This window comes from Sinocyclocheilus rhinocerous, unplaced genomic scaffold (assembly GCF_001515625.1).
Source record: "Sinocyclocheilus rhinocerous isolate Xijiao unplaced genomic scaffold, SAMN03320098_v1.1 scaffold869, whole genome shotgun sequence".
Classification (NCBI taxonomy): domain Eukaryota; kingdom Metazoa; phylum Chordata; class Actinopteri; order Cypriniformes; family Cyprinidae; genus Sinocyclocheilus; species Sinocyclocheilus rhinocerous.
In genome coordinates, this window is record NW_015653483.1 from 2,322,018 (window position 1) to 2,335,783 (window position 13,766).

Here is a 13,766-nt window from a genome sequence, read left to right on the forward strand (position 1 = left end):
GAACTATCTGTATGCTGTTAATCAATTGTACAATCCAATGAATGCCCTGTACTTCTATCCCTCAGATCCCCCCCTTGTTTCCCTTCCTGGCAAAAATTAAATATAATGTTACTCTGACTAAGGTCTATTATTTCAGTCTTAAGTGTCACATACTCTTTTAGAAATCACATTTTTTTGAGTTGGTGCTCAAGAAACATTTCCTATCAATTTTTGGAAACAGTTGTGCTGTTTAATATTTTTGTGGAAATGTGATAATGTTTTAGGATTCTTTGATGAATAGAAAGTTAAAAATAACAGCATTTATGTGGAAAATATTTTTGTAACATTATAAATCTTTACTATTATTTTTGATCAAATGAATGCGTCCTTGCTTAAAAGCATATAAAAACCAATGTTGACGAAACAATGTTGAAAAAACAACAATGATCTTAATTAGTCACAGCAATTAATTTAAATTTACACAATACATCTAATGAACTAGAAAACCGCTTAATTAAGTTGAACTTGAGAAAAGCAGCATGTTAGTAAATATTTTTCCACAAAAAGACTAAAAATGCTCTGAGTTCTTTTCAGGTAATTAATTATTTGTTAATTTTCGTTCATCTGAATGAATCGATTCACAGAAATGAACCTTTTATTAAAATTAGAAAATTAATTTATTACTGTTATTACCGTTTGTTTGACTGTAAATCTGCGTACCTAATATACATCTACCAAAAATTGATTTATCACAAAAAAAGCTACCAAACAAAGCTGCTCCTATAATACATCAGCCTCACTCTCAGTCAAATAAGACAGCTTTGCCAAGAATTGCCTATATACTGGCACTTTGTTGTTGTTAATGGAGGTTTGCCATCGAGTTACTTCAATTTTTTTTCTTTGTTGGCTCAGATTAAGTTCAACACCCCTTTTGAATGGAAGGTGTTGAAACAAGCTGAAATATCCCTTCTACCCATGCCAAAAGTGCATTCATGAAGAGCACTGACTGTTCAATGCGGGACAGATGTGGTGATTCCTCTGGAAATATGTCTTTTGTGTAAATGGGAAATGAAAGCTTAGGCTGGGATGTTCTTCATCTCACTTCTGGAGGTCAAGAGGCAGAGGATTTTGCATCTGTGTTGCGTTTATGCCAGGGACAGCTAGCATCCTGATAGGGGTCACAGTTTGACACTATGCCAAAGCTGATAGTCAAGAACACTGTTCCAGTGTAGCATACATTTGAGCGTGCGATGTAGTCTTGTAAACTATTGATTTTAGAAACTCAGAAACGGCTCACTGCAAAAATGTTTTGTCTTTTTTGGAACTTCAGAGCTTTAGGTTTTGTTTATTGTGATTTGTGTGGAAAAGAATGGCCTGTACATTATTAATTATTTCTCTTTTTATGTTCCACAGTGGAAAAAAAAGAAGCTTGACTTTATTTAAAAACCATTTGAAATTATTGTTACACATAGGTTGTCACAACAGTGAGATATAAACTTTTCCTTTGTCAGTTGCTCGCCAATAAAAACTAACATCTGAATCATTAAATGCACAGACATGTTTGCTACCCTTGATAGGAAGCTATATGATTACAAAAGATGTTTTCTGTTAGCCTGCCAGGCTATGCAGCCATGATGAATGAGTGTAATATACAGTGCATCAAGAGTGGACACATGCATTAATGGCTCTGAATAATTTGAGCAATACATTTCAAATGCTACTTTCACGCAGAGGCTGATTGTTTCTGAATGATTTAATCTTGTTGAGTTGTGTCTCTCCCCTCCAATTCGTGTCAGTAAACAGGAAAACAATGTGCTCATTTGAATAATATCACAAATTGTGTAGTTCCTGGCAGTCCCGGGCTGTGCCGTGTGAAGGGTGCCAGCCCTCAGGGTCTGAGTGAACCAAAAACAAATCACTGCATTGCTTACACAATTACAAACCTGCGTACTATTCATCTGCACAGGATATGCGAATTACTTATCTGAATGCGTCTCCAGATATTATCTCTAGTGCACAGTGTTACACAGATTGAGATGTACGAGATATAGGTTCTCGAAGCAGATCGGTGTGCATATGCATAAGAGAAATCTGGCTGGCATAATAGGAATATCATTTTAATATAGAGACTGTCAAAGATTAGCTTTATATTATATATTGTCAAGTTATAATAAGACCGTATAAAACCTAGAATCTTTTTTTTCTTTTTCCCACTTTGTTCTTTTTACTGAGCCAGTTAAAAAGATTCAGAATGGTGTTTTGAATCAGGCTCATTTATCCAGTGAATCATTCCGAGCCGTTACTGACTCACTCACTGAATCATTTTTCGGTTCTGTTGCATTTGGAAGTGGTGTTAATTTTAGGCGTGTCAGACTTAACATCACTCTAATTACTAAATGATTGTTCATATAATGTGTTATTATTTATGTGTATATATATATATATATATATATATATTCACAACAGATCAGTCACATCAGTCTTTTGGCACTGGAAATTATGTAGGTACTTCTAATCAGTGCTGCCTTTTTTTTTTATTTCATTTTAATTTAATTCAGTATTCAACCATCTACAATTTGAAGTGATCCTTCAATTAGTTTTCCCTCAGACATCTAAAAGAAGTCACTTGGCTCCTAAATGTTTCATTTTTGGAGCCAATAGCTTCCTAGTAGTTGTTCTGGTCTGGATCCCTGGAAGAGCTTGAGAACTATTGGGGTGGAGGCTGAACTCAAACAAAGCCATCTCATCCAGCTGCACTGATTATATGAATTTCTCTCATTTATTTGCTGGTGATTTAGGGCGTTCACGATGTTGGTGTGGCTCGCTGGCAGATCTATCTGGAGTTGATTTACGGATGCAGTCTGTTGGATAGAAAATCTCAGCCTATTATGATTCTGCCCAGACCAACATTAAAATGTGTATTTATTGCACTTCCAGTTTTTATGTGTGATCCGTAGCAGGTGGCGTGCACCAGATTGGATGCTCTCATTTGACAAACCTCCATTTTGCTTGTATCTGACGTCCAGCATACTCGTACTACCCCTCCAATCATATATTTTCATTCTCTCCTTCCAACTCTGAGCTCTTTATAGACTCCTTAAAGAAAGACGCATGTTCCAAGTTTCTTGGTTCCACCACCCCAGGCTCCCCAGGTTGGGTCCTGGTGCCACCTTTGGTTCAAGGCCCCCAGAAGGATCCGCAGATGTGTAGCGGCCTTCACTCTCTCAGAACTGCCGTAACAAAGCAATTAAGGAGCTGAGATGATAGGGAAATTTTATAGTGTCAGTAAGGATGTCTCTGAATGTCTACGAGGAAAGAGGAATGTGGTATGCATTTTAAAGCAGCAGGGCATTCAAGAGCTGAATGAAAATGATTCCATCTCCAGTGAGGCCTCCTGTAACCCCACACCTTCCAGAGGAGGAGAGCTTGAAAGACATCCAGACTGAGTTTAAGGCCTTTGTGCTTGTGTTAATGAAGCACAGAGAGGGAGGGAGAAGGGGCCTCTGATACGCGTTTAATTAGCAGAGGGTCTAGCTAACTGTCTATTAAACTTCTGATTACAGTGTGGAATTTTGCTTAAATTAAGGAGTTCAAGAACTCTTTGAATGGAAGTGATGGCAGGAATAGGACAGTTTTTGAAATAGGTAGCTTGCTGGTTCTTGGCTCTCATTTTATATTATAGAATTTTATATTATTTATAATATATAATAACAATTCTTAAACATTTGTTTTAAATTGTTTCATAATGGTATATTCTATTTATATTGTATATTTTTATTGTATATTTATCTTAGGAATAATAATGATATAATTTAATTAATGAATTTATTTATTCATTCTTCAGCACCAAGATTTTTTGCTTTGCTTCATTTTTTTTAAAGGGGTCATATGATGCGATTTCAATTTGTCCTTTCTCTTTGGATAAGCACATTTTACCTCAATTCATTTCTCCAATGCGAAAAATGAATAGCAATATTTAATTAGTAAAATATAATAGTGTTTTGTTATTGCTATCACAGAACATTGTCTCAATGCATTAATGGAAATTTATATTATTTTATATTATAGTTTTATTAAATCTATATAAATATATATAATAATATTTTTAAATGTTTTTAAATATATATATTAATATTGTATACTCGTATTGTATTTATATTTTTATTTATAAATTTATATTGTAGTAGTAGTAATAATATTAATAATTTTATTTATTTATTTTTTCTGACTCCATAATTTTTTACTTTGTGACATTTTCATTACATTTAAGCATATTTGACCTCAATTCATTTTTGCAATGCGAAAAAATAACATTGTTTAACATTGTTAGTAAAATATTGCATATACTGCATAATTGGTCATTTTTGGTCCTAAAAATGGGTTTAATATATATACCGTATTGACCCGAATATAAGACGATGTTTTTTTCTTGGAAATACATCTGAAAAAACGCGGTCGTCTTATATACAGGGTCTAGACTTTGACATGTCAATAATACACCCACAACACTAGGTGGCGCCAAATACGCATAAAACGAGTGTGCCATGAAATACGTAATGTAATGCGTGTTGTCTATATTCGGGCCAATACGGTATATTTTTTTTTGGGGTGTAACAATACTTGAATACATTTTTGTAAGATTAATATGACTGGTTAGAGTTTTGGAGCCAAGTTGTAATGCTTAGCATTACGACACATTCAGCTATAAAGGTGAAGTGTCACAAGCTATCCGCTGACGTTCTCAGATATTTCACACATGCACAAGCACAGTTTCAACTGTTTTGAGAGGCAAATAGCTACATGGCTGCGTGAGTTGCAGTAGATTGTTGTACCGTCCAGACCCAGATACCAGAGAGTGAGTTATTCCCTGCACCGTGACCTGATTAATTGAGAACGTCTGAGGTTGTCTGTGGGTTGTGTTCAGGCTCCAGTCGCCGCCCCAACCTCATTCATCTCAAATGCTTGTGTCTAAAGGTTGGCCTCCGAACGCTGACCCCTCGCCTCAGCTGCAGACAAAAAGTCAGTGTGCTTAAGTTGATTGAATGAGAGTGAGCAAGAGAGTGAGTGCGGGATCAAGAGAGAAAGATAGTGCCAGAGCGAGCGAGAGACAAAAAGAGGCAACATTTAGACAGCTGCACGCGTAGCACCATGTATCCATGTCTGTCAATGGGAGATATTTCTGTCTCCTTAGTGCGGCCCTCAGGCTTCCAAGCAGGCCATCTCAATGTCATCACCGTCACCCTGCTGTCATTGGCTAAAAAGGCCCGGCTGCGTGCATGCCTGAAGTACAGCGTGTGCTGGAGTTAAGGGCTCTGCTAGCCCAGGCCTAATTGGAGTGCGTCAGTCAGGCAGCTTGACTCATCGAAAGTTACTGAGAGCAGTGCGCTTAATAGGAAAGCAGAGAAGAATGACAATAAGGTCATGATACCACCACATCCAATGGCAACGATCACATTCCAGGGCTGTGGTAGTTATATCTTATGAGCACCTCATGTTGACAGTGTACGCAATGATAGACGGTCACATGGTGTTGAGAATGAGCCCTGTCATATAGATACAGTCAGGGTCCAAAAATAACACTTAACACTGCCAAATGCGAGTACCAAAAGTCACTTTCTCAGGAGATGCAACATAATATGCAGTTTTAATTGAATTGAAAGAAGAGTCTGACCTCGCCTTTATAAGTGACATGAGCAAATTGAATCAGCCATCAACTAAAGAAAACATCTGTTCCGACTTGGAACTTCAGCCTCAGTCAGTGGAAAATGTAAACTTTTCTATTTACATGTTACATACAACTCACATTAAGGCACCAAAATGACAAGATGAGGAAAGAAATCCATAAAAATAATAATAAATATTCAATATATTGTTGTTTTATATTTAGATTTTTAAATAATAATTTTATATATATTAATGTATTTAATAGTATTATTTGTTATTGTTATGAATGTTATTATTAATGGTTTTTAAATATATTAATGTGTGCGGAGGCATATTGTGAATAATGCATAATAATATTAGTATTAGTGTATATTAGTATATTTGTATTATTATTATTATGATAATTATTCTACTTTTGTTTTTTAAATGTGTGTATAGGCCCATTGCATGTCAAATGTACATGTATATGTGTGCCAAAGTATCAGTGACATCTGAACTGTGGGAGCCGAATTCAAATCAGAGCAATGCTGAGAGATTTCTTGTGTCAGGCATGCCGAAGGTTAGATTGATGGCCTGAACCTGCTGTTGACTTATATTTGATGAGGGAAAGCCTTTGACAGGCGGATACCAATAAACAGGGAATTGCCCTTTCAGAGAAAATAGCTCTGTAATTGTTGGGAACGTTCAAGCTCGGCCGCAAAGAAAAGGCTAGAGTGGGCCTGTGCATTTTTCTGCCCTGCGTCAGGGTTGTAGATGTGTCAGCAAGCCCCTCGCTCTTGTGCGCATGGCTGTGGCTGTCTGCTTGACTTGGCCCGCTGGTGGAGGCCCAGCTGAATGCTTAGTGGTTGGCAGGCTTGGACGCTTGCCTGTATAACTGGAGTTTGAATAAAAGGGGCCTTGTGAACTTTTGGGCTACTGTGGCATTTTCCAGCTGCCGAGCGAAGTAATTAAAAATCTCTAGCTATATTGCTGAAACGTGTAGGATTACAGTGCTCGGTTTGCTGGAAAGATATTGTGTGACTATTTTCAATCTTGATTCTTGTTCCTTTATCTTGATTTTGTTCATGGCTCTCTCTGGTTTCATATGCATACATTTGAACTTTGCATCATTGGATCTTTAACTTCGTCAATCTGTTTACTGCCAGTGATGCTTTTTAAATGTTTTTTTAAATCTGCACTTGTTTGCAATTGTCTCTGACAAAGAGGCTTTTTGATTGAGAAGAAAGTTTTTGCTTAGATTGAAACTCGTCTACAGTATACAGGAATTAAATGGACATGATAAATTTGGAAATATTAGGGATTTTTCAAATTAAAAATAAATTCTTATTAAAATCATGAACTTTATATAAATGAAACTTTATATAAATAATAATAATAATAATTATTATTATTTTATATATAAATACATAGCTAGATTAGCTAGATATATTTAGAACGATTTAGAAGTATATAAACAATACTTATATTCAATACTATTACTAGTGCAACAACCTCTACTACTACTAATTATTATTATTGCATGATTTTTATATGTATATTCTTTGAAAAAACAAACATTATCATGCAACTTACATTTATTATATAATATATTATATTATATTATTATTAAAAGCTGTGCCTTGTAACATGGAAAAGCTTGCAACTGTTACTCTGCAGTCTGACATTAGCTTTTTCTTCTTCACTGATAACCCTCTTAGAGTGTATCTTGCCTACTACAGTTACTGAGTAAATTAGAGCTGCGGAAAACATGGTGACAGATGTCTTGCATCACTCTCATGTGATTGGCTGTGAGTTTTTTATTGTCTGTGTGAAGTCTCATTACCCACTGCCCCTGGAAAAGAGCCTAATAAGGCAGACAACAGTCTGCAGTCTGCAGTCTCTATTGAACTGTACAGAGAAAAATAAAGGTCTGCACCACATGTGAAGACACCTGCTTGCTAATTTGTATGTCCGCAGAATGTTCATGTTGTGCCTTTTTTTCAGTCGGAGCAAATATACGCTCTGATTTTGATGTAGAAAACCAATTGGGAAAAAAACATGTCCCTCCAGTGGGTTGAGCCCTAAATGAATTATTCAGATCTGCATGTTGTGTGTTTTGCCGGCCCATTCTGCTTAATGTCATCTTTTATGGCATGCATCAGAGACGACTCCAGATGCAAGACAGCCTCGGCATTCCAGCTTTCTGCATTGCCTCACTGTGTGCCTGAGAAACAAAGCTTAAAATGCTAGAATTCATTTCACTTTTAGTGTCCCCTTAATAAACGATTCTCAAATCAATGGCTGCTTTTGTCATGTAATTTGTTTCCGTGCTCAGTTTTGTGATAATGTTTTGCAAGCAAGGCTCTTTGGATCAATATGAGATTGAGGGGAAAACCACAAGCCTGGCTTTTATTTTTCTCTGCAAATATTTGGAAAATGATGCAGTTGGTGCATTATCTCATCCAGAACAATTTAGCTTCATAATGGAATGCTAGTTTTCGTTCAGATAGGAACAACAGAAGTGTATTTGAACATGCTAATGAAAGAAGATTCATATTAAAATCTATTATAATTGTGTTTACATGCTTGATCATACACTGATTATTCTTAATGATGTGTAAGTTAATTTGAATGCCATAAAATAAGCTTTTATCATGTAAAGGTCATTACCATTTAGGCAAAACAGGCACATCTTCAGTGTCCAAACCAGAGAAAACCCACACATTGTCGGTTTTTATAATGAGCTGATTTTCGACTCATCAGCGCTTTGTTTTACATGCAACAGCCCTCATCGGAGATGTGCAACACCTCTGTAAGTGTGTGTTTTCTTCTCTTTGTGTGTTTGTCTGTGTTGTGCCTGGTCTTTCCTCAGCTGCACCTGCACTAATTGTAAGTGTGCAGCTGTGATGTGAGAGCCGTACTCCAGCTGGGAGAGCTTGTTGAGCTGCCACACAAACCCGGCGAGCAAAACACCCCAGTAAGTCTCTCCTTGACTCAGCTAATGAGTGTGGAGCACAGACAATGCACCCCAATCCAGCAGCCCATCTGAGTGCCACTGCAGTCCAAGAACCAGAGGAGGTCGGCTATAGACTGCTCTCAAGTTGTGCTCTGTGACCGTGAAAGTGTGGATAATCAAGCCTTTGCTGTCTCGGCCTCCTGTATCCCGACTGTGTCTTTCCTTTATTGTTAGTATCAGTCCATCTCATGGGTTTCTCTCATGCTGAGTGACTCCAGATCAGTCATCCAGCCTGAAGGTCATATTTTCTTCATAAGTAAATGATACTTGTTGCTCTGTCACGAAGGTTTCATGTTCATGCAGGGTTTTTGTATTAATTATTATTATAAAATGCGTCTAATTGTTTTTTAAATGTTTCAGAAAGACATGCATTTATATTTTCTTTATAAAAAATGATTTATTTTATTATTATTATGTTAAATTTTATATTAATTATTTTTTATAAAAAAATTATAAATGCTTTTATTTTTTTACATTTATAGATTTTTAAAAATTATTTTAAAAATATATTTGTATAAATTTGATTATGATGCTGGATGTTTCATCAGATGTGGGTTTCGATAACCTAATTGTACCAATTAAAACGGTAATAGCCCATTGAAATCTGGAGCAGTGGCAGTCCTTAAGGAATAACCTATAACATCCTCGTGTCTAAACCTTATTTCAGTAAGTCCTTGGGCATCGTGTCCGGAATAACACTGGTGGATGTTCTCTGTGTAGGACGTTAATGTGCACTTCACATTTTGTCTGTTCTCAAATGCTTCATGCAAGTACTGTGGAGCATTTTGTTAATTAAAAGGATATGTCCAATTTAATTTGACTCAAAAATAAGAAAATAAATGAGTAGGTCACAGCGGCCGACCAGATTTTAGTGTAATTTAATAGCATACTGTGTGGAAGTTGTTATTATTTTTATCATCATCATTCTGGTATCCGTAGACACTATGACCTGACACAATTACAATATTCTGGTAAATCAAAAGTGGTATGTGGGTATTAGAAATACAGTCAGGATAAACAAGTCAATTAATAGTCAAAGCATGATCCCATTAGGATATCAGTAGTTTTGCTTTTACAAAAGCTGACTTGAAATATTCATATCAAATTACATCTATATGGGTCCATAGGGGTTGATAGCAGGGATTCAAGCAATAAACACACCTAATAGTCCCTGCACTCCAGTCGCATACGGAGGGCCAAGAATCAGACACGGATCCCTTTAGATTATAAATCCATTAATTCAGGCTCAATGACAGTTGCATGACAGGATACGGATGGTGGAGCTGTAGAAGCAGATGAGAAAGATAAACAAAGACAGAAAGTTTTATATGAACAGATTATTGCTGCCTTCAAGTCATGTCAGAATTATCATATTTTACGAGAAGCGCGCACATGTGTCGTAAGTGCCAGTGGGAAATCCTGGATTTTCTTTGAACCCTGACTTTTTGAGTCGAGGATGTGTCCATTAAATAATCACAGTGGATGATTTTGCTTATTGGTTATAATTGAGCTGGAGTTAAGAATGTTGAGTGTACAATTTAGTTTTTGCATTTCTTAGTGCTACATTAGTCCTAAAAAAGCTTTCAGGCTTTGTCTGCAAATTACATGTTCTGTTTTTTTCCCAGAATATTTAATGGTGTCAATTAAAAGTTGTAAAATGACTTTCAAACTCGCAAGATGTTGTATGTTGTTAAATCTCATTGTGTGATTTATTCCGTTGTAGATAACCTGTGTTGTGGTCTAGACAGGATATAAATGTTTGTTGTTGTTACTCAAACCACGCCCCCCGTGCATACATTAGCATTACATCAGCATTAAATAGATTAACAATTTAAAATAGACAAACTTTTAAAATTTAAAATGCAAATTACAAATCTAATATCTCACATTACAAAACTAAATTCTAAAATCCACAAGCATTTAGTTCGATATCTTCGGATGGTCAGTTTGTTTGAATCAGTGGATCAGTTGGACCAGGCCAGTTGTCGGATTATCATTTTTTTATGTTGATAAAGACAGCTTTTTTCTTGTAATTAAATTTGGTTGTTGTTTATGAAAAATATTACAGTTGCTGTTCTATATCATCAATGCTATAACGGTTAGATTGTCTTCTATACTAGCTGATAAATGCCACTGATCATAATGGTGCATGATCCCATGTGCAGAATGAGTCTAACCGTGTGCTTCCTTTATTTAGCAGTGTGACATTATCAAGCAGGGGAGGTACAGAATGGGGGATTATGAATACTTAGAAGAACATATGTAACCGTGCACACCATTTACTTTGGCAAAGGATTGATATAATGTATTCTTTTTTAAAATTCCAGATCACTTCTATGATTGATGAGGATATGTGAGTGAATTTGCCAAACACTGAACAAAGAAATCTACTGCATCCTCCGGTAAGCGCTTTGACTGATGATCCTTCACTGCTCATTTCTGCTAATGATTGTTCACCTAATCGCAGATTTGCACACACATGTGCCGCTCGCATGGCGTTATCTTCAAAACAACTTTCCCGAATTAACTCGAGTGGCGTAATTGGTGCTAAAAACGGGAAAGCACGCACGCTATCGTGTCAGACGCTCATATTTCTTGAGCACAGTCAAACAGCGAATTTATTTAGTGTTTTTGAGCAGCAACAGAACGCTCTATATAACATGAGTCATAATTAGCAGCGGGGCCTCTCAAATCACTCGCTGCTTTGTTATTCCCCTTACAACGTCATTGTCAGGTTTTTTTTGCGTGATTTATTAAAGGCAGGCACAGTTACTGAGATGTGAGATTCTTTGGAAAAAAATCAGTTTTAGCAGGCAGTCAGAGACATTCGTCTAAACAGCACATGTGGCATAAAGTGTTTCATCTTGAGCCTGTAATACGTTCACCGCTTTCTGCCTGGTCTTGTGTACTGATGAGACATGGAACAGCTCGAAGGTGAAAATATGCGTGTTTTTTTTTTTTAGTAGCATCTACATTATGCTAATGAGTTTGCAAGGGGGCGGAGTCATAAAGGCCAGATTGCTGGGAGAAGAGAAGCCTGTAAATTATGGATGCAAACTGCCATTTCTGCCAGGGCAAAGAAAAGAGAGGCACTAGGAGAAACCACAAGTCATGCATATCAGATTATCCTTCCTTTAGCCCTTCCGCTCCCTCACTTTTACTAAATTTTCTTATCATGCTTCTTGAGCAAACTTGCACACACAATCTGGGCTGTGTCCAGTCTCCAGTCACATGAGGTCCAGAGGTGCTGACGAGCTGGAATGCTTGGCCTGGTATTTCCTGATGCTCACCCACACATGTACACAAACACACACTCGCATAAACACACAGGGCAGGCTATATATTTGTAGATGGGTTCATGTTTGAATTGGTGGCAGAGTGAGTGTCAGAATGTTGAAACAAATTTGTTTTGTTTTTTTCTTTTAAGCTTTGTAGAGGATTTTACAAAGCTACCATATGGTTATTAGTTGAGTTCAGAGACTTATTATTTTATTTATTGCAGACAAAATGTATTGCCGTGCAAAATTTTTGGATCAGTAAGATTTTTTTGTTTGTTTTTAAAAGAAGTCTCATGCCCACCAAGGCAGCATTTATTTAATCAAAAATACAGTAAAAACTGTAATATTGTAAAATATATTACAATTTAAAATAATATTTTTATATATTTTTATAATTTGAACAGCTGTTACTCCAGTCTTCGGTGTCATATGATCCTTATAAAATCATTGTAATTCTTATTATTTCTTCTTCTTTACTGTCACTTTTGATAAATTTTTTCAGCAAATTTGCTGGGAAAAAAAGTATAAATTTCTTTCAAAAGAAGACAAAATCTTACTGACTCCAAACTTTTAAACGGCGGTGTATGTGTGTGTGTGTGTGTGTGTATGTAGGTATATATATATATATATGATGATAAAATGCATGGAATAATCACATTGCAATTTCCACATTCATTATATTGCAACAACATTCACTTCACATTAATTTCTCACCTGAGATGGTGTTTTTGTTTTTGTTTGCATATGCCGGCAGCAAAAGCCTTTAAAATCTTTAAGATTAATTATTAAACTCATTAAAATCTTCTTAAAAAGGTCTGTTTTCAACCTTCACTCTTATTCAGTGATTCATTCTGTTCTGTTTTGTTCCCACCTTCACAAAACAGGGGAATTTCCGATAGTGGTGAGTTTCAGCGAGATCAGGTCAGAAGTGGGTGGATCTCTGTGAAAGTATATGTGTTTGTGGGGGAATAATGGAGCCATTCTTCAGCTCTATTGAAGCCGCTGTACAGTGGCGTGTGGTGGACCTACCAGAGGCACTGGGGTCTCCTTAAAATAGCTTCAACCCTCGAATGTCAGAAGCTGAGACTGCACACCGAACACTGGCCATTTGACCGAGAGCATCAAATAAATCTTTATGAAGTCCTTGAGATTTTTGCTGCAGCCAGGAAAACATCCTGTCTTAATAAGTTAATCATGTTTTGATTTTGATCTAATATTGAAACGGGGCAGTCTTTTGACATTTGTGCAGGAATACATTTCCGTATCATACCACAAACCCACAAATCTGTGTGCATGCATGCCAGGCAGATCCAGAGAAGCTAGCAGGTTGCCTGTCAGGATGTTTGTTGACTATGCGGTTAGGATTATTTTTGCTATAATCAGAATGATTTCATACTAAGTCACATGTTTGACATGGGTTCATGATTTCAGTGATTAATTTGACTGCTACTTGCACTACATACAGTAGCAAAAAGCTCAGAGAGAATAGAAGCAGGGATCAATCCGATCTGCCCATGAGTGGCATAAGTAAACAAAACTAACATTCCAAATAAATCAGATTATTTTTTTTTCTTTTAGATACCACACATCTAAAAAAAAAAAAAACAATTAGAACAGTTTATGCTGTTCCTCTTATATTTATTATTAGTAAACCAATAGGGATGCACCGATACCACTTTTTCCAGTACTCGCCCGATACAGATACTTTTATTTTTGGTACTTGCCGATACCGATATTTTTATTGCATTTGTACAATTTTTAAATATGGGGTACAGAAACCAAAAGAGTATGTATAGTATTAGTTGGTTAACTTCATTTATCAAATAGATACAGTCAAACCAAAATCTATT

The 13,766-nt window shown here is 36.3% G+C and overlaps 1 long non-coding RNA gene across 1 annotated transcript in view; it reads left to right on the forward strand.

Moving 5' to 3' along the window:
- LOC107716357 (uncharacterized) overlaps positions 1–13,766 on the forward strand; it is a 32,631-nt gene that overhangs the window by 14,613 nt on the left and 4,252 nt on the right. Inside the window, exon 2 of the long non-coding RNA XR_001637198.1 lies at positions 10,966–11,040. This is a non-coding gene — a long non-coding RNA (uncharacterized LOC107716357). The remainder of the gene's footprint in view (positions 1–10,965; positions 11,041–13,766) is intronic.